Raw genomic sequence first — 22,050 nt, 5'->3', positions numbered from 1 at the left:
TGCCTGAGTGTTTGGTTTGATTAAAGCAACTCGGATGAATTCCAGCTTTTTGTCGCGTCCATTCTTCCGATCGACGTGGGAGCCCCAGCTCCTTCAATATACTCATATTGCCATGGATATTCATTGTGTATTTACTGTATACTATCCTGTGTATTTATAGTATTGTTCTGTGAATTTATGGTATTGCGCTGCACTTGTCATGTCCAATTGCTCTATGTGTAGTCTTGCTTCAATGTTTATATTGCACCAAGGACCAGGAGGAACGTCATTTCGTTCCATTTTATACTAAATTGTATATGGATGGGACGACAATAAAGGTTATTGAATTGAATTGAATTGAATTGTAATCCCTGGATGAGATACAACCTAATTGATCCCATCGAGCATAGAAAACAAAGCATTGTTCCCGGGTGTCAAACTTGGGTACAAAAAAAGAAAATAAGGCACTGCTATTTGTGGTGTCAGGACCCAGCCAAATTGGCCTCAACAGCACAAGACTCAAGAAAATGATGAAATACCAAGATCGCAAAAATGAAGAGAAAAGAAGAAGAGCGTTGAAATTGTACCAGTGATTATATTCGGATTACCATCGTCCATAATTTACCCTATTTACGCATTCGCGTAATTACGCATTTTACCGACAAATAAATCACACAACACCCCCCATTTTTGTAATGGTACAACCCTAACTTTGAATCGGGTGAAGGATAAAGGGTAAGGGTAAAGGGTAAAACTCATGAGTCTTACCTTCATGATTACTCTTAAACTGTAAAACGCGGTTCTGAAAGTTGCTTTTCCTGATCTCATGAGTTTGTTGTGTTATAATTTATAAACAATACAAACAAATGGAGCATGGAAACGGTTTTTTGAGGAGTAATTTGGCCCCACATCCCCTCCTCCCCCTCCCCTCTCCTCCTCCTCCCCTACTTTCCCCTCCTACTCCTCCTCCCCCCCTCCTCCCCTTTCCTCCTCATCCCCACCTCCTCCGCCTCCCCTCCTCCTCCTCCGCCCTCCTCCTCCTGCCCCTCCTTCTCCTTCTCCTCCCCTCCCCTCCTCCTCCTGCCCCTCCTTCTCCTTCTCCTCCCCTCCCCTCCTCCTCCCCTCCTCCTCTCCTCCTCCTCCTTCTCCTCCTACTCCTCCTCCCCTCTCCTCCTCATCCCCACCTGCTCCGCCTCCCCTCCTCCTCCTCCGCCCTCCTCCTCCTGCCCCTCCTTCTCCTTCTCCTCCCCTCCCCTCCTCCTCCACTGCCTCCCCCTCCTCCTCCTCCTGCGCCTCCTTCTCCTCCTTCGCCCTCCTCCTCCTCCTGCACCTCATCCTCCTCCTCCTTCCCCTCCTCCTCCCCCTCCTCCTCCTCCTCCTCCTGCCCCTCCTTCACCTCATCCTCCTCCTCCTCCTCCTCCCATCCCCTTCACTACGCCACTGCTCGTGGGTTTCAGTAGGAATGTGTAATTTGTTCAGAATGCCGGCGATAACTTGCCTACTCGTGAATGACACCGTGGGATCTTTAACGTTCACCAACTAATGCTAGCACATAGGACGTCCGACTTTACGTCCATCCGAGGGACGAAGATGAACACCTTGATGAATCACCTGCCTGCGAAACACCTGGACGGCAGTTTATACCTGGGTCGGCATTCGAACCCAGCCGTCCAGGGTTGAACCTGAAACACATGTTGAAGATCGTTCTCCCGAATGAGTTCGGTTCAGGCTCCGATTGAACTTTCTGAACTCGAACATCGATCGGAGAAATCCGTGGATCTGGATTCGGGAATGATGTTTGTTTTGATAAATGATAACGAGATGAGAACAAGTTTGTTTATTAAACGGGATAATCAGAGATAACGGGTTTAAAATAAACGTTATCAATACATGAAAGGGTTTAAACTCCCGCGGAATGTTGCCTCATTCGGTTATTCATTCACAAGAAAATAAACTTCAGGTGAAAAACAAGATGAAAATCGAGTTGATGACGTTCCAAATAACCACGTGACCTGCTGTGAGACTCGAATGTGCGGGAGTACACGCCCTCGTTCTACGCGGCTGCGTCATCACGTTGTTCATGACGTCACTGAACGAGGCTCCACCCCTATGAGTTCAGTTCGCGGAAGTGCTTACGCGGTTTGAAACTTCATCAGCAGGAGAGGTAACGTGTCCGTACTCGTACCCGGGTTAAGGAGTTATCAAGTTATTAATGAGAAATGTTGTACAATGATCGTGTTTGTTTCACTCTGCTAATGAAGGAGTGTGTGGAGAGTGCAATCGGGAAGATCCGTGTGGTTCGGCAGGATGACGTCAGTTTTAGGGCCTCAGAGGAACCACAGAGTTCCAGGTTCATTGGTTTCACCACCGAAGGTCGATGGAGGTTTTGTTTTCATGTCTCTTCATCTATTTGTGAACAAGATGTCTGAAAAAGTTGTGGACGGATACGGACGAAACATGGTGGAGACGCCGGTTGTGGGACACGGACGATTTTATTTTATACCAAGGCGAGTCTCATGTAAGAGCTAACATATGGAACATAAAATAAAGGGAGCGAGAGGGGGTGAGAGGGATGTAGGTGAGAGAACAACAGTGGAAAACAGGGATATCGGGAGATAAAGAGCGCTGGGGCGGGGTACATGGGATAAACAAGATGGACGCTACAGGTATTTCAGGAAAGAAAACAGGGAATTTGACGGAGGTGGGATTGGGGTAGGTTAACGGGGGTAGAAAAGATCAAGGTTTTGGATGGGGATATTTTGGATGATAAGAGATGGTGGTGAACGCCTGTTTTGCAGACCTGGAGGGAGGAGTGGGACTAGTTATGCTAGTTATACTAGTTATACACCAAAGCAAACAACAAAAACGACCGGGAAAGACTTATCTTTGAGGAAGTTGGCAGAGGTGAAAATCGCACGTCCACTGCTCAGAGACTGGAACCGGAAGTGATGATACCAGGTGAACCTTTCGAACTTAGTTTTACTAAAACTCCCATTGAGTGATGGATCAGATGTTTCACTCATGAAATCTCATTATAATCTCTGTTTCTGTTTTTGTCGACACAAGCACATTGTCATGGGACACCTGGCGCTCTGTTGTGCTACCTGTGTTTGTGATGATCGAGTGCACCTTCTGATGATCTTCTTATCCAGTTTGTCATTTCATTTAATACCCTGAATGATTATTCCGAATTATACCGGGAGCCCAGGGGGGTCAGCCTAGCTGGAAAGTTAACCATTTTTCATGTATATAGTAATGGTCCATGTGCATGTCCATATAAGGAAATGGACGTCTGCCAGGCACATTATGGTGGGTGTGGTCAAAAGGGCCATTAGAAAGGGACCTCAAAATGGAGCTAGATCAGCTCTGTGAGTTAACCTGATGAAACCTAGTGGAAAATGTTCGGTGTAGTCCGGGGTATGAATGGCCACTGCCAGACATTTTCTGTGGTGGGGTGTGCCTGCCAGATTAGATAACCGGAACCCCAAAATTGAGCGAGATCAGCTTGTGATTTAACCTGATGAGAATAACATTGAGAATAAAATACAATGGAATAACAGCATCATAACTTTTGAAAATCAGATGTTTTATTTCAAGTCATGGGAAAAGAAGGGATTTCTAAGGTGTAACACGTCATTTGTCGTGGGTGTTGTAAAGACGCTGACGTTATCTGTTAAATGTAATACATTGCCGAAACATTTATTTCCCTTTAAGTTCGTAAAATTCCGAGATTATGGTTGGATAAATTGCGTACTTTATGAAACAGGTAGGGATTAATCAGGGAAACAATTTATAGAAATGTCAACTGCAGTAGATGCTATCAATGATTTAAACATGAAAACAAAACACTTCTACTCATTGATTGTAGAGAGAAAAAAGCAGATAGAACCTGATGTATTTATTCATTGGCAACAACGATGGGCTGTGGTACTAAAACACAAAGATGAGCTGTGGTACTAAAACACATGCCAGAGCTCTTTTGCACGAGTTGAAATCTGAACTGATTTTTTTTTGAACAGTAAACCAAACGAAAGAAATGACAGAAGCCAGGTAGAAAGATTGTTTGACATGCTACACTACAGAATTTTATTTACATTTGTCTGCACATTTATGTTTTGTAATGTGATTACATATGATGAAACAATAAAGTCCTTCAAATGAGGCAACGAAAGAAAAAATAAGAATGAATGACCACTTGACATTTTCTGTGGTGGAGTATGCCTGCCAGACACCTGGAACCCCCTCCCCAACTCCAAAATACAGAACTAGATCTGAGCTCATGAGTTACCAATCCTGATGAAAGTGACTGAAAATGTTCAGCATAACATGGTACTGCATAGCCCACATGAATGACCACAAGCAGATGTCAGCCATTCATTCAAACAAATTCAAATTCTGTAGAGCTGGTCTCCTATCAGTAATCCCCATCTTCCTCCTCTGATTCTGAGTCTTCACTCCATGCTTCGCCATCTGAATCGCTCAATAATCCATCAATATTTTCTACTTCCAACTCCGACTCGCTGTCACCTTCGACCTCCGTGTCCTCTGCGTTGTTACTGCCATTCACAAACAAACTGTCTGGTATGGCTGGCCCTTCAAACCAGGTTGTCTTCAGGATGTTGTCAGTCACAGACCATCCATAATCGGTTGGTGACAAACCGTCCCCAGGAGATGCTGTCACGGCATGTGTCCACAATGCTGTTACATGCTGCGTTCGTAGAATCTTCATGTCAAGGGTCCGACGAGAAGGTGGCAGCAGCGCACAGTCGATCCGTTTGATGTTTGCTAATGGATTCTCCTGAATGTCGATGAAAGGCATGATTAGAGATGTTGTAAGGTATTCTAATTTTATAATGATGATCATATTCTCAGTTTCTCGTGCCTTAATTACCTGATCAACTTTGCCAGTCATTTGCATCAGTTTGTTGTATCATGCTTCATTGACATCTTGAGTCTTGCTTTGTCCGTACATATGGCTTTTGCCACAGAAAATACAAGTCCCTTTCAACAGGCCCTGCTGATCAGACTTGGGAAGGACACTGCAGCGTCTTGTTCGGATCGAAGCCTTTTGGGCGGGTAGTTCATCATCAGGTGGCAGGGGTTCTTTCGGATGCTTCACTGCTGTGTAATGCTTATGACAGGAAGGGTGATAGCTGACAGTAGATTCGTGATCAATGCTTACCAAAATCTTGTGTGTGACCTCAAAGTATGTCAGATTTCAAATTTTTATGCAAGGCAGCAGCATTCTTTACTGTTTTCCGTGTCCTGTCGCTGAACTTTATCAGCTTGCCATCCTCTTCTGTGCACTTGTGACAGATATAGCAGCTTGAAACACCCTCAGCGTCATTGTTCTGGAATGAAAATAGGGTCCGTTAATGTGGAGTAAAAATTAAATGGTCCAGGGACCATATGATCACATGTGGATATAACTGTCAGCTAGGCAACCGCATAATGTTGGAATCGATATTCTGTGCAAATAAATTGACCTGTAACCTTTGATCTAATAACCCCAAATCTAATCATGTTGCCTCTTCTTCCAAGTGCATACATGTAAAAAGTTTGACGAAAATCCTTTCAACGGTTCTTAAGACATCGCGATAACGAGACTCGGACGGACGGACAACCAGAAAACATAAATTTGTGGCTGAGGCATAATGACGTTTGACATTTGGTTATGGGAATTCCGAATTTCACCTCTGTCCTTGGTTACAAAATAATGCTAACTCAGTAGACATTTTGAGAGGAGATTTCTCTGGCGGCTTGGTGAGTGGTATCTTCTCAGTGCTTTAGAATGTGCAAATTAAGTTTCATTACCCTTACCTCTTGATTGACAATAGTGGATGAACGATTTGATCCTTGGGCTGACTCTCCCAAACATTGCTCTTCTGAAGTCACACATGTTTCTTCTGGATCCATCCTCCTGGGTGATTCTTCCGAACCTTGCTCTTCTGCAGTCATCCTCCTGGCTGACGTCGATATTCCAAAGCTGGAAGAATAGAATAATGCATTGTATTAAAAAATCCCCAGAGCCACGCTTTTGCTAACACCCATTATAAAAAGAAATGACTACAGTAATATTAAATATTAATTGAGAGGAATCAAAATTGACATTTATCGTAGTATGGGCATGAGCTTACCTTGAGGGAAATGGTTCATTAACATGTACAAGAATTATCATAATGGTCCAGTCAGACACAAAAAATATATGCCTTCATTTCCCTCAATCAAGAAAAGAGTATACATTCATTGTTTCGCTTTGAAATTAATGACCGTAGACCTAAGCATATAGGCTCCACTTGTAGTATATAGTGTGAGTAACCTTGGCTGCATAAGGTTCATTGAAATATCTATATCAGTCGATAAGGTAGGCCTAATTAATGGACAAGTGGCCCTCCATATGATGGATGGACAGCATCAGCAGGAGGGTGAGGGTTAGGTGACTCCTATGCAGTTTGTGATTAGGCCTCGGCGCTATTCTGATAACATACCCGTACCTGATGGATTCAAAGGGATGTAAATGTACATGTACCGCTTTGCACCACCATAAACACACTGATTTTGAGTATAGTTACAAAGGAGAGACTTCTCTTAAATCTTTAAGTTTTAAAGCTTGATTAATGAGATAATATGTGGCAGCATGATATCTATGGGGAGCAATTTAAGTAACAAAACTTACCTCAGACTGCGTCGAATATCTTCTTGGATGTGTTGATGACTCTGATCCTCAATAAAATAAGTTGGGTTGCAGTGCAAAGAGAACTTGACGACTTGATTCCTATTTTAAAACTGACACATATACCGGTAAAAGTGTCACAAAACGTAATACATCTAAAGTAACACGCCTGGCACCTTAATGTTGTCTCGGTTCAGGCTTGGTCAAATACATGCTATATTGATAATTGTGAGTAAATTACAATGCCACAGAATCAAGAGATACATTGGGCTTTTTCTCAGAATTCTGTCTGGCTCAATGGAGGGCAGGCATTTTGGGGTGTCTGGCAGGCACACTCCATCACTGAAAATTCATGATTCACGGAGTTATGCAGTTATGCTGAACATTTTCCAGGAGGTTTCATCAGTGTAACTCACGAGCTGAACTCGCTCAATTTTGGGTGTGGGGGCATTCGGGGGTGTCTGGCGGACACACCCCACCACTGAAAATGTCTGGCAGTGACCATTCCTGGTAATTGAGACTGTCAAACATTTTCCAGTAAGTTTTACCGGGTTAACTTACGAGCTGATCTAGCTCAATTTTTGGGTTGGGGGTATTAGGGAGTGTCTGGCGGGCACACCCACTGCTGAAAAAGTCTGGTAGTGATCATTCCTGACACTTGGGACTATGTCAAACATTTTCCAGTAAGTTTTACCGGGATAACTCACGAGCTGATCTCGCTCAATTTTTGGGGTGGGGGTATTCGGGAGTGTCTGGCGGGCACACCCACCACTGAAAAAGTCTGGCAGTGGTCATTCCTGACACTTGGGACTATGTCAAACATTTTCCAGTAAGTTTTACCGGGTTAACTCACGAGCTGATCTAGCTCAATTTTTGGTGTGGGGGTATTCGGGAGTGTCTGGCGGGCACACCCACCACTGAAAAAGTCTGGCAGTGACCATTCCTGGTACTTGGGACTATGTCAAACATTTTCCAGTACGTTTTACCGGGTTAACTCACGAGCTGATCTTGCTCAATTTTTGGTGTGGGGGCATTTAGGAGTGTCTGGCGGGCACACCCACCACTGAAAAAGTCTGGCAGTGGTCATTCCTGACACTTGGGACTATGTCAAACATTTTCCAGTAAGTTTTACCGGGTTAAATCACGAGCTGATCTCGCTCAATTTTGAGCTTCCGGTTATGTAATCTGGCAGGCACACCGCACCACTGAAAATGTCTGGCAGTGGTCATGCATGATATCTGGGACTATACCGAACGTTTTCCAGTAGGTTTCACCGGGTTAACTCACGAGCTGATGTAGCTCAATTTTGGGCTCCCGGTTATGTAATCTGGCAGGCACACCCCACCACTGAAAATGTCTGGCAGTGGTCATACATGATATTTGGGACTATGCCAAACATTTTCCATTAGGTTTCATCAGGGTAACTCACAGAGCTGATCTCGCTCAATTTTTGGGTCCCTTTCTAATGGCCCTTCTGACCACACCCACCAGAATGTGCCCGGCAGACGTACATTTTCCTGACATGGATATGCACATGGACCATTGCTATATACATGAAAATTGGTTAACTTTCCAGCTAGGCTGACCCCCTGGGCTCCCGGTGCGGGCTCCCAGTTCTTCTGATGATCTTCTTGTCCAGTTTGTCATTTCATTTAATACACTGAATGTTTATACTCGGGGAAAATCCCGTCAAATGATGGATTTACCAAACTCAACACAACACACGGGATTACCATGGATACAAAGTTATCGATTACATCCAATGAATAATTTACAATAATTAATACAGTTCAATAAATGAGACTTTACCTGGGGAGGATTAGTGGTGAGAGGAGAAACTTGGCAAAACATTCCATATTGGAATGAGAACATTGAAGCTTCAACATGCCTCCTTGAACAGAAGGGTAGGGTGAACTTGGGCATACCAACCCCCTAACCCCCACCAACAGGAGGGCAAGGTGATCTTGGGCATACCAACCACCAAACCCCCACCAACAGGAGGGTAAGGTGATCTTGGGCATAGCAACCCCTAACCCCCACCAACAGGAGGGTAAGGTGATCTTGGGCATACCAACCCCCTAACCCCCACCAACAGGAGGGTAAGGTGATCTTGGGCATACCAACCCCCTAACCCCCACCAACAGGAGGGTAAGGTGATCTTGGGCATACCAACCCCCTAACCCCCACAAGCAGGAGGGTAAGGTAATCTTGGGCATACCAACCCCCTAACCCCCACCAACAGGAGGGTAAGGTGATCTTGGGCATACCAACCCCTTAACCCCCACCAACAGGAGGGTAAGGTGATCTTGGGCATACCAACCCCCTAACCCCCACCAACAGGAGGGTAAGGTGATCTTGGGCATACCAACCCCCTAACCCCGACCAACAGGAGGGTAAGGTGTTCTTGGGCATACTAACCCCCACCAACAGGAGGGTAAGGTGTTCTTGGGCATACCAACCCCCTAACCCCCACCAACAGGAGGGTAAGGTGTTCTTGGGCATACCAATCCCCTAACCCCCACTAACAGGAGGGGAAGGTGATCTTGGGCATACCAACCCCTTAAACCCCACCCAACAGGAGGGTTATGTGATCTTGGGCTTACCAACCCCTTAACCCCCACCAACAGGAGGGTAAGGTGTTCTTGGGCATACCAACCCCCTCACCCCCACCAACAAGAGGTTAAGGTGATCTTGGGCATACCAACCCCCTAACCCCCACCAACAGGAGGGTAAGGTGATCTTGGGCATACCAACCCCCTCACCCCCACCAACAGGAGGGTAAGGTGATCTTGGGCATACCAACCCCCAAACCCCCACCAACAGGAGGGTAAGGTGATCTTGGGCATACCAACCCCCTAGCCCCCACCAACAGGAGGGTAAGGTGATCTTGGGCATACCAACCCCCTCACCCCCACCAACAGGAGGGTAAGGTGATCTTGGGCATACCAACCCCCTAGCCCCCACCAACAGGAGGGTAAGGTGATCTTGGGCATACCAACCCCCTCACCCCCACCAACAGGAGGGTAAGGTGATCTTGGGCATACCTACCCCTAACCCCCACCAACAGGAGGGTAAGGCGATCTTGGGCATACCAACCCCCTCACCCCCACCAACAGGAGGGTAAGGTGATCTTGGGCAGACCAACCCCCTCACCGCCACCAACAGGAGGGTAAGGTGATCTTGGGCATACCAACCCCCAAACCCCCATCAACAGGAGGATAAGGTGATATTGGGCATACCAACCCCCTAACCCTCACCAACAAGAGGGTAAGGTGATCTTGGGCATACTATCCCCCAAACCCCCATCAACAGGAGGATAAGGTGATATTGGGCATACCAACCCCCAAACCCCCAACAACAGGAGGATAAGGTGATATTGGGCATACCAACCCCCAAACCCCCACCAACAGGAGGATAAGGTGATCTTGGGCATACCATCCCCCAAACCCCCATCAACAGGAGGATAAGGTGATATTGGGCATACCAACCCCCAAACCCCCATCAACAGGAGGATAAGGTGATATTGGGCATACCAACCCCCAAACCCCCATCAACAAGAGGGTAAGGTGATCTTGGGCATACCATCCCCCAAACCCCCATCAACAGGAGGATAAGGTGATATTGGGCATACCAACCCCCAAACCCCCATGAACAGGAGGATAAGGTGATCTTGGGCATACCAACCCCCAAACCCCCATCAACAGGAGGATAAGGTGATATTGGGCATACTAACCCCCAAACCCCCACCAACAGGAGGATAAGGTGATCTTGGGCATACCATCCCCCAAACCCCCATCAACAAGAGGGTAAGGTGATCTTTGGCATACCATCCCCCTAACCCCCACCAACAGGAGGGTAAGGTGATCTTGGGCATACCAACCCCCTAACACCCACCAACAGGAGGGCAAGGTGATCTTGGCCATACCATCCCCTTAAAACCCACCCAACAGGAGGGTTATGTGATCTTGGGCATACCAACCCCTTATCTCCCACCAACAGGAGGGTAAGGTGATCTTGGGCATACCAACCCCCTAACCCCCACCAACAGGAGGGTAAGGTGATCTTGGGCATACCAACCCCCTATCCCCCACCAACAGGAGGGTAAGGTGATCTTGGGCATACCAACCCCCTAACCCCCACCAACAGGAGGGTAAGGTGATCTTGGGCATACCAACCCCCTAACCCCCACCAACAGGAGGGTAAGGTGATCTTGGGCATACCAACCCCCTAACCCCCACCAACAGGAGGGTAAGGTGATCTTGGGCATACCAACCCCTTAACCCCCACCAACAGGAGGGTAAGGTGATCTTGGGCATACCAACCCCCTAACCCCCACCAACAGGAGGGTAAGGTGATCTTGGGCATACCAACCCCCTAACCCCGACCAACAGGAGGGTAAGGTGTTCTTGGGCATACTAACCCCCACCAACAGGAGGGTAAGGTGTTCTTGGGCATACCAACCCCCTAACCCCCACCAACAGGAGGGTAAGGTGTTCTTGGGCATACCAATCCCCTAACCCCCACTAACAGGAGGGGAAGGTGATCTTGGGCATACCAACCCCTTAAACCCCACCCAACAGGAGGGTTATGTGATCTTGGGCTTACCAACCCCTTAACCCCCACCAACAGGAGGGTAAGGTGTTCTTGGGCATACCAACCCCCTCACCCCCACCAACAAGAGGTTAAGGTGATCTTGGGCATACCAACCCCCTAACCCCCACCAACAGGAGGGTAAGGTGATCTTGGGCATACCAACCCCCTCACCCCCACCAACAGGAGGGTAAGGTGATCTTGGGCATACCAACCCCCAAACCCCCACCAACAGGAGGGTAAGGTGATCTTGGGCATACCAACCCCCTAGCCCCCACCAACAGGAGGGTAAGGTGATCTTGGGCATACCAACCCCCTCACCCCCACCAACAGGAGGGTAAGGTGATCTTGGGCATACCAACCCCCTAGCCCCCACCAACAGGAGGGTAAGGTGATCTTGGGCATACCAACCCCCTCACCCCCACCAACAGGAGGGTAAGGTGATCTTGGGCATACCTACCCCTAACCCCCACCAACAGGAGGGTAAGGCGATCTTGGGCATACCAACCCCCTCACCCCCACCAACAGGAGGGTAAGGTGATCTTGGGCAGACCAACCCCCTCACCGCCACCAACAGGAGGGTAAGGTGATCTTGGGCATACCAACCCCCAAACCCCCATCAACAGGAGGATAAGGTGATATTGGGCATACCAACCCCCTAACCCTCACCAACAAGAGGGTAAGGTGATCTTGGGCATACTATCCCCCAAACCCCCATCAACAGGAGGATAAGGTGATATTGGGCATACCAACCCCCAAACCCCCAACAACAGGAGGATAAGGTGATATTGGGCATACCAACCCCCAAACCCCCACCAACAGGAGGATAAGGTGATCTTGGGCATACCATCCCCCAAACCCCCATCAACAGGAGGATAAGGTGATATTGGGCATACCAACCCCCAAACCCCCATCAACAGGAGGATAAGGTGATATTGGGCATACCAACCCCCAAACCCCCATCAACAAGAGGGTAAGGTGATCTTGGGCATACCATCCCCCAAACCCCCATCAACAGGAGGATAAGGTGATATTGGGCATACCAACCCCCAAACCCCCATGAACAGGAGGATAAGGTGATCTTGGGCATACCAACCCCCAAACCCCCATCAACAGGAGGATAAGGTGATATTGGGCATACTAACCCCCAAACCCCCACCAACAGGAGGATAAGGTGATCTTGGGCATACCATCCCCCAAACCCCCATCAACAAGAGGGTAAGGTGATCTTTGGCATACCATCCCCCTAACCCCCACCAACAGGAGGGTAAGGTGATCTTGGGCATACCAACCCCCTAACACCCACCAACAGGAGGGCAAGGTGATCTTGGCCATACCATCCCCTTAAAACCCACCCAACAGGAGGGTTATGTGATCTTGGGCATACCAACCCCTTATCTCCCACCAACAGGAGGGTAAGGTGATCTTGGGCATACCAACCCCCTAACCCCCACCAACAGGAGGGTAAGGTGATCTTGGGCATACCAACCCCCTATCCCCCACCAACAGGAGGGTAAGGTGATCTTGGGCATACCAACCCCCTAACCCCCACCAACAGGAGGGTAAGGTGATCTTGGGCATACCAACCCCTTAACCCCCACCAACAAGAGGGTAAGGTGATCTTGGGCATACCAACCCCCTAACCCGCACCAACAGGAGGGTAAGGTGATTCTTGGGCATACCATCCCCCAAACCCCCATCAACAGGAGGAAAAGGTGATATTGGGCATACCAACCCCCAAACCCCCATGAACAGGAGGATAAGGTGATCTTGGGCATACCAACCCCCAAACCCCCATCAACAGGAGGATAAGGTGATATTGGGCATACTAACCCCCAAACCCCCACCAACAGGAGGATAAGGTGATCTTGGGCATACCATCCCCCCAAACCCCCACCAACAGGAGGGTAAGGTGATCTTGGGCATACCAACCCCCTAACCCCCACCAACAGGAGGGTAAGGTGATCTTGGGCATACCAACCCCCTAACCCCGACCAACAGGAGGGTAAGGTGTTCTTGGGCATACTAACCCCCACCAACAGGAGGGTAAGGTGATCTTGGGCATACCAACCCCCTAACCCGCATCAACAGGAGGGTAAGGTGATTCTTGGGCATACCATCCCCCAAACCCCCATCAACAGGAGGAAAAGGTGATATTGGGCATACCAACCCCCAAACCCCCATGAACAGGAGGATAAGGTGATCTTGGGCATACCAACCCCCAAACCCCCATCAACAGGAGGATAAGGTGATATTGGGCATACTAACCCCCAAACCCCCACCAACAGGAGGATAAGGTGATCTTGGGCATACCATCCCCCAAACCCCCATCAACAAGAGGGTAAGGTGATCTTGGGCATACCATCCCCCAAACCCCCACCAACAGGAGGATAAGGTGATCTTGGGCATACCAACCCCCCAACCCCCACCAACAGGAGCGTAAGGTGATCTTGGGCATACCATCCCCCTAACCCCCACCAACAGGAGGATAAGGTGACATTGGGCATACCAACCCCCAAACCCCCACCAACAGGAGGATAAGGTGATCTTGGGCATACCATCCCCCAAACCCCCATCAACAAGAGGGTAAGGTGATCTTTGGCATACCATCCCCCAAACCCCCATCAACAGGAGGATAAGGTGATATTGGGCATACCCTCCCCCAAACCCCCATCAACAAGAGGGTAAGGTGATCTTGGGCATACCATCCCCCAAACCCCCACCAACAGGAGGATAAGGTGATCTTGGGCATACCAACCCCCTAACCCCCACCAACAGGAGGATAAGGTGATCTTGGGCATACCATCCCCCAAACCCCCATCAACAAGAGGGTAAGGTGATCTTGGGCATACCATCCCCCAAACCCCCACCAACAGGAGGATAAGGTGATCTTGGGCATACCAACCCCCAAACCCCCATCAACAAGAGGATAAGGTGATCTTGGGCATACCAACCCCCTAACCCCCACCAAAAGTAGGATAAGGTGATCTTGGGCATACCATCCCCCAAACCCCCATCAACAAGAGGGTAAGGTGATCTTGGGCATACCATCCCCCAAACCCCCATCAACAGGAGGGAAAGGTGATCTTGGGCATACCATCCCCCAAACCCCCACCAACAGGAAGGTAAGGTGATCTTGGGCATACCAACCCCCTAACCCCCACCAACAGGAGGATAAGGTGATATTGGGCATACCATCCCCCAAACCCCCATCAACAAGAGGGTAAGGTGATCTTGGGCATACCATCCCCCAAACCCCCACCAACAGGAGGATAAGGTGATCTTGGGCATACCATCCCCCAAACCCCCATCAACAAGAGGGTAAGGTGATCTTGTGCATACCATCCCCCAAACCCCCACCAACAGGAGGATAAGGTGATCTTGGGCATACCAACCCCCAAACCCCCATCAACAGGAGGATAAGGTGATCTTGGGCATACCAACCCCCAAACCCCCATCAACAGGAGGATAAGGTGATATTGGGCATACCATCCCCCAAACCCCCACCAACAGGAGGATAAGGTGATCTTGGGCATACCAACCCCCAAACCCCCATCAACAGGAGGATAAGGTGATCTTGGGCATACCATCCCCCAAACCCCCACCAACAGGAGGATAAGGTGATCTTGGGCATACCATCCCCCAAACCCCCATCAACAAGAGGGTAAGGTGATCTTGGGCATACCATCCCCCAAACCCCCACCAACAGGAGGATAAGGTGATCTTGGGCATACCAACCCCCAAACCCCCATCAACAGGAGGATAAGGTGATCTTGGGCATACCAACCCCCTAACCCCCACCAACAGGAGGATAAGGTGATCTTGGGCATACCAACCCCCAAACCCCCACCAACAGGAGGGCTTTGTGATCTTGGGCATACCAACCCCCTAACCCCCATCAACAGGAGGATAAGGTGATATTGGGCATACCAACCCCCTCACCCCCACCAACAGGAGGATAAGGTGATATTGGGCATACCAACCCCCTAACCCCCACCAACAGGAGGGTAAGGTGATCTTGGGCATACCAACCCCCTCACCCCCACCAACAGGAGGGTAAGGTGATCTTGGGCATACCAACCCCCAAACCCCCACCAACAGGAGGGTAAGGTGATCTTGGGCATACCAACCCCCTAGCCCCCACCAACAGGAGGGTAAGGTGATCTTGGGCATACCAACCCCCTCACCCCCACCAACAGGAGGGTAAGGTGATCTTGGGCATACCAACCCCCTAGCCCCCACCAACAGGAGGGTAAGGTGATCTTGGGCATACCAACCCCCTCACCCCCACCAACAGGAGGGTAAGGTGATCTTGGGCATACCTACCCCTAACCCCCACCAACAGGAGGGTAAGGCGATCTTGGGCATACCAACCCCCTCACCCCCACCAACAGGAGGGTAAGGTGATCTTGGGCAGACCAACCCCCTCACCGCCACCAACAGGAGGGTAAGGTGATCTTGGGCATACCAACCCCCAAACCCCCATCAACAGGAGGATAAGGTGATATTGGGCATACCAACCCCCTAACCCTCACCAACAAGAGGGTAAGGTGATCTTGGGCATACTATCCCCCAAACCCCCATCAACAGGAGGATAAGGTGATATTGGGCATACCAACCCCCAAACCCCCAACAACAGGAGGATAAGGTGATATTGGGCATACCAACCCCCAAACCCCCACCAACAGGAGGATAAGGTGATCTTGGGCATACCATCCCCCAAACCCCCATCAACAGGAGGATAAGGTGATATTGGGCATACCAACCCCCAAACCCCCATCAACAGGAGGATAAGGTGATATTGGGCATACCAACCCCCAAACCCCCATCAACAAGAGGGTAAGGTGATCTTGGGCATACCATCCCCCAAACCCCCATCAACAGGAGGATAAGGTGATATTGGGCATACCAACCCCCAAACCCCCATGAACAGGAGGATAAGGTGATCTTGGGCATACCAACCCCCAAACCCCCATCAACAGGAGGATAAGGTGATATTGGGCATACTAACCCCCAAACCCCCACCAACAGGAGGATAAGGTGATCTTGGGCATACCATCCCCCAAACCCCCATCAACAAGAGGGTAAGGTGATCTTTGGCATACCATCCCCCTAACCCCCACCAACAGGAGGGTAAGGTGATCTTGGGCATACCAACCCCCTAACACCCACCAACAGGAGGGCAAGGTGATCTTGGCCATACCATCCCCTTAAAACCCACCCAACAGGAGGGTTATGTGATCTTGGGCATACCAACCCCTTATCTCCCACCAACAGGAGGGTAAGGTGATCTTGGGCATACCAACCCCCTAACCCCCACCAACAGGAGGGTAAGGTGATCTTGGGCATACCAACCCCCTATCCCCCACCAACAGGAGGGTAAGGTGATCTTGGGCATACCAACCCCCTAACCCCCACCAACAGGAGGGTAAGGTGATCTTGGGCATACCAACCCCTTAACCCCCACCAACAAGAGGGTAAGGTGATCTTGGGCATACCAACCCCCTAACCCGCACCAACAGGAGGGTAAGGTGATTCTTGGGCATACCATCCCCCAAACCCCCATCAACAGGAGGAAAAGGTGATATTGGGCATACCAACCCCCAAACCCCCATGAACAGGAGGATAAGGTGATCTTGGGCATACCAACCCCCAAACCCCCATCAACAGGAGGATAAGGTGATATTGGGCATACTAACCCCCAAACCCCCACCAACAGGAGGATAAGGTGATCTTGGGCATACCATCCCCCCAAACCCCCACCAACAGGAGGGTAAGGTGATCTTGGGCATACCAACCCCCTAACCCCCACCAACAGGAGGGTAAGGTGATCTTGGGCATACCAACCCCCTAACCCCGACCAACAGGAGGGTAAGGTGTTCTTGGGCATACTAACCCCCACCAACAGGAGGGTAAGGTGATCTTGGGCATACCAACCCCCTAACCCGCATCAACAGGAGGGTAAGGTGATTCTTGGGCATACCATCCCCCAAACCCCCATCAACAGGAGGAAAAGGTGATATTGGGCATACCAACCCCCAAACCCCCATGAACAGGAGGATAAGGTGATCTTGGGCATACCAACCCCCAAACCCCCATCAACAGGAGGATAAGGTGATATTGGGCATACTAACCCCCAAACCCCCACCAACAGGAGGATAAGGTGATCTTGGGCATACCATCCCCCAAACCCCCATCAACAAGAGGGTAAGGTGATCTTGGGCATACCATCCCCCAAACCCCCACCAACAGGAGGATAAGGTGATCTTGGGCATACCAACCCCCCAACCCCCACCAACAGGAGCGTAAGGTGATCTTGGGCATACCATCCCCCTAACCCCCACCAACAGGAGGATAAGGTGACATTGGGCATACCAACCCCCAAACCCCCACCAACAGGAGGATAAGGTGATCTTGGGCATACCATCCCCCAAACCCCCATCAACAAGAGGGTAAGGTGATCTTTGGCATACCATCCCCCAAACCCCCATCAACAGGAGGATAAGGTGATATTGGGCATACCCTCCCCCAAACCCCCATCAACAAGAGGGTAAGGTGATCTTGGGCATACCATCCCCCAAACCCCCACCAACAGGAGGATAAGGTGATCTTGGGCATACCAACCCCCTAACCCCCACCAACAGGAGGATAAGGTGATCTTGGGCATACCATCCCCCAAACCCCCATCAACAAGAGGGTAAGGTGATCTTGGGCATACCATCCCCCAAACCCCCACCAACAGGAGGATAAGGTGATCTTGGGCATACCAACCCCCAAACCCCCATCAACAAGAGGATAAGGTGATCTTGGGCATACCAACCCCCTAACCCCCACCAAAAGTAGGATAAGGTGATCTTGGGCATACCATCCCCCAAACCCCCATCAACAAGAGGGTAAGGTGATCTTGGGCATACCATCCCCCAAACCCCCATCAACAGGAGGGAAAGGTGATCTTGGGCATACCATCCCCCAAACCCCCACCAACAGGAAGGTAAGGTGATCTTGGGCATACCAACCCCCTAACCCCCACCAACAGGAGGATAAGGTGATATTGGGCATACCATCCCCCAAACCCCCATCAACAAGAGGGTAAGGTGATCTTGGGCATACCATCCCCCAAACCCCCACCAACAGGAGGATAAGGTGATCTTGGGCATACCATCCCCCAAACCCCCATCAACAAGAGGGTAAGGTGATCTTGTGCATACCATCCCCCAAACCCCCACCAACAGGAGGATAAGGTGATCTTGGGCATACCAACCCCCAAACCCCCATCAACAGGAGGATAAGGTGATCTTGGGCATACCAACCCCCAAACCCCCATCAACAGGAGGATAAGGTGATATTGGGCATACCATCCCCCAAACCCCCACCAACAGGAGGATAAGGTGATCTTGGGCATACCAACCCCCAAACCCCCATCAACAGGAGGATAAGGTGATCTTGGGCATACCATCCCCCAAACCCCCACCAACAGGAGGATAAGGTGATCTTGGGCATACCATCCCCCAAACCCCCATCAACAAGAGGGTAAGGTGATCTTGGGCATACCATCCCCCAAACCCCCACCAACAGGAGGATAAGGTGATCTTGGGCATACCAACCCCCAAACCCCCATCAACAGGAGGATAAGGTGATCTTGGGCATACCAACCCCCTAACCCCCACCAACAGGAGGATAAGGTGATCTTGGGCATACCAACCCCCAAACCCCCACCAACAGGAGGGCTTTGTGATCTTGGGCATACCAACCCCCTAACCCCCATCAACAGGAGGATAAGGTGATATTGGGCATACCAACCCCCTCACCCCCACCAACAGGAGGATAAGGTGATATTGGGCATACCAACCCCCTCACCCCCACCAACTGGAGGATAAGGTGATATTGGGCATACAACCCCCAAACCCCCACCAACAGGAGGATAAGGTGATCTTGGGCATACCAACCCCCAAACCCCCATCTACAGGAGGATAAGGTGATATTGGGCATACCAACCCCCAAACCCCCATCAACAGGAGGATAAGGTGATCTTGGGCATACCAACCCCCAAACCCCCATCAACAGGAGGATAAGGTGATATTGGGCATACCAAACCCAAACCCCCATCAACAGGAGGGTTATGTGATCTTGGGCATACCAACCCTCTAACCCCCATCAACAGGAGGATAAGGTGATATTGGGCATACCAACCCCCTCACCCCCACCAACAGGAGGATAAGGTGATATTGGGCATACCAACCCCCTAACCCCCACCAACAGAAGGATAAGGTGATATTGGGCATACCAACCCTCTCACCCCCACCAACAATAGGGTAAGGTGATATTGGGCATACCAACCCCCTCACCCCCACCAACAGGAGGATAAGGTGATATTGGGCATACCAACCCCCTCACCCCCACCAACAGGAGGATAAGGTGATATTGGGCATACCAACCCACTAACCCCCACCAACAGGAGGGTAAGGTGATCTTGGGCATACCAACCCCCGAACCCCCACCAACAGGAGGATAAGGTGATATTGGGCATACCAATCCCCTCACCCCCACCAACAGGAGGATAAGGTGATATTGGGCATACCAACCCCCTAACCCCCACCAACAGGAGGATAAGGTGATATTGGGCATATCAACCCTCTCTCCCCCACCAACAGGAGGGTAAGGTGATATTGGGCATACCAACCCCCTCACCCCCACCAACAGGAGGATAAGGTGATATTGGGCATACCAACCCCCTAACCCCCACCAACAGGAGGATAAGGTGATATTGGGCATACCAACCCCCTAACCCCCACCAACAGGAGGGTAAGGTGATATTGGGCATACCAACCCCCTCACCCCCACCAACAGGAGGATAAGGTGATATTGGGCATACCAACCCCCTAACCCCCACCAACAGGAGGGTAAGGTGATATTGGGCATACCAACCCCCTAACCCCCATCAACAGGAGGATAAGGTGATATTGGGCATACCAACCCTCTCACCCCCACCAACAGGAGGGTAAGGTGATATTGGGCATACCAACCCCCTCACCCCCACCAACAGGAGGGTAAGGTGATCTTGGGCATACCAACCCTCTAACCCCCACCAACAGGAGGGTAAGGTGATCTTGGGCATACCAACCCCCTAACCCCCACCAACAGGAGGGTAAGGTGGTCTTGGGCATACCAACCCCCTCACCCCCACCAACAGGAGGATAAGGTGATCTTGGGCATACCAACCCTCTAACCCCCATCAACAGGAGGGTAAGGTGATCTTGGGCATACCAACCCTCTAACCCCACCAACAGGAGGGTAAGGTGATCTTGGGCATACCAACCCCCTAACCCCCACCAACAGGAGGGTAAGGTAGTCTTGGGCATACCAACCCCCTCACCCCCACCAACAGGAGGATAAGGTGATATTGGGCATACCAACCCCCTCACCCCCACCAACAGGAGGACAAGGTGATATTGGGCATACCAACTCCCTAACCCCCATCAACAGGAGGATAAGGTGATATTGGGCATACCAACCCTCTAACCCCCACCAACAGGAGGGTAAGGTGATCTTGGGCATACCAACCCCCTCACCCCCACCAACAGGAGGATAAGGTGATATTGGGCATACCAATCCCCAAACCCCCACCAACAGGAGGATAAGGTGATATATTGGGCATACCAACCCCCTCACCCCCAACAACAGGAGGATAAGGTGATATTGGGCATACCAACCCCCTCACCCCCACCAACAGGAGGATAAGGTGATATTGGGCATACCAACCCCATAACCCCCACCAACAGGAGGATAAGGTGATATTGGGCATACCAACCCCCTCACCCCCACCAACAGGAGGATAAGGTGATATTGGGCATACCAACCCCCTAACCCCCACCAACAGGAGGATAAGGTGATATTGGGCATACCAACCCCCTAACCCCCACCAACAGGAGGGTAAGGTGATATTGGGCATACCAACCCCCTCACCCCCACCAACAGGAGGATAAGGTGATATTGGTCATACCAACCCCCTAACCCCCATCAACAGGAGGATAAGGTGATATTGGGCATACCAACCCTCTCACCCCCATCAACAGGAGGTTAAGGTGATATTGGGCATACCAACCCCCTCACCCCCACCAACAGGAGGATAAGGTGATATTGGGCATACCAACCCCCTAACCCCCACCAACAGTAAGGTAAGGTGATCTTGGGCATACCAACCCTCTAACCCCCACCAACAGGAGGGTAAGGTGATCTTGGGCATACCAACCCTCTAACCCCCACCAACAGGAGGGTAAGGTGATCTTGGGCATACCAACCCCCAAACCCCCACCAACAGGAGGATAAGGTGATATTGGGCATAACAACCCCCTCACCCCCACCAACAAAAGGGTAAGGTGATCTTGGGCATACCAACCCCCCAAACCCCCACCAACAAGAGAGTAAGGTGATCTTGGGCACACCAACCCCCAAACCCCCACCAACAGGAGGATAAGGTGATCTTGGGCATACCAACCCCCTCACCCCCACCAACAAGAGGGTAAGGTGATCTTGGGCATACCAACCCCCTAACCCCCACCAACAGGAGGATAAGGTGATATTGGGCATACCAACCCCCTCACCCCCACCAACAGGAGCGTAAGGTGATCTTCGGCATACCAACCCCCTAACCCCCACCAACAGGAGGGTAAGGTGATCTTGGGCATACCAACCCCCTAACCCCCACCAACAGGAGGGTAAGGTGATCTTGGGCATACCAACCCCCCTAACCCCCACCAACAGGAGGGTAAGGTGATCTTGGGCATACCAACCCCCTAACCCCCAACAAC

General features: G+C 50.4%; 1 protein-coding gene across 12 annotated transcripts in view; it reads left to right on the top strand.

The window, feature by feature from the left end:
• Positions 1–1,984: 1,984 nt before the first annotated feature.
• Positions 1,985–22,050, top strand: part of LOC137418593 (E3 ubiquitin/ISG15 ligase TRIM25-like) — an 85,256-nt gene continuing 65,190 nt past the window's right edge. For 2 of the 12 annotated variants that reach the window (XM_078770804.1, XM_078770809.1), the window contains exons 1-2: positions 1,990–2,143; positions 2,778–2,937. The gene's annotated coding sequence lies outside the window, so the exon portion shown is untranslated. Of the gene's footprint in view, positions 2,144–2,777; positions 2,938–3,045; positions 3,131–22,050 lie in introns of all 12 variants that reach the window. The other 10 variants (XM_078770811.1, XM_078770808.1, XM_078770802.1 and 7 more) reach the window with 9 other exon arrangements.

The sequence above is a fragment of the Myxine glutinosa genome, chromosome 1 (assembly GCF_964187855.1).
Source record: "Myxine glutinosa chromosome 1, kmMyxGlut1.1, whole genome shotgun sequence".
NCBI classification, from domain to species: domain Eukaryota; kingdom Metazoa; phylum Chordata; class Myxini; order Myxiniformes; family Myxinidae; genus Myxine; species Myxine glutinosa.
Note: the sequence above shows the minus strand (reverse complement) of the source record. Positions and strands in the feature narration are given on the sequence as shown.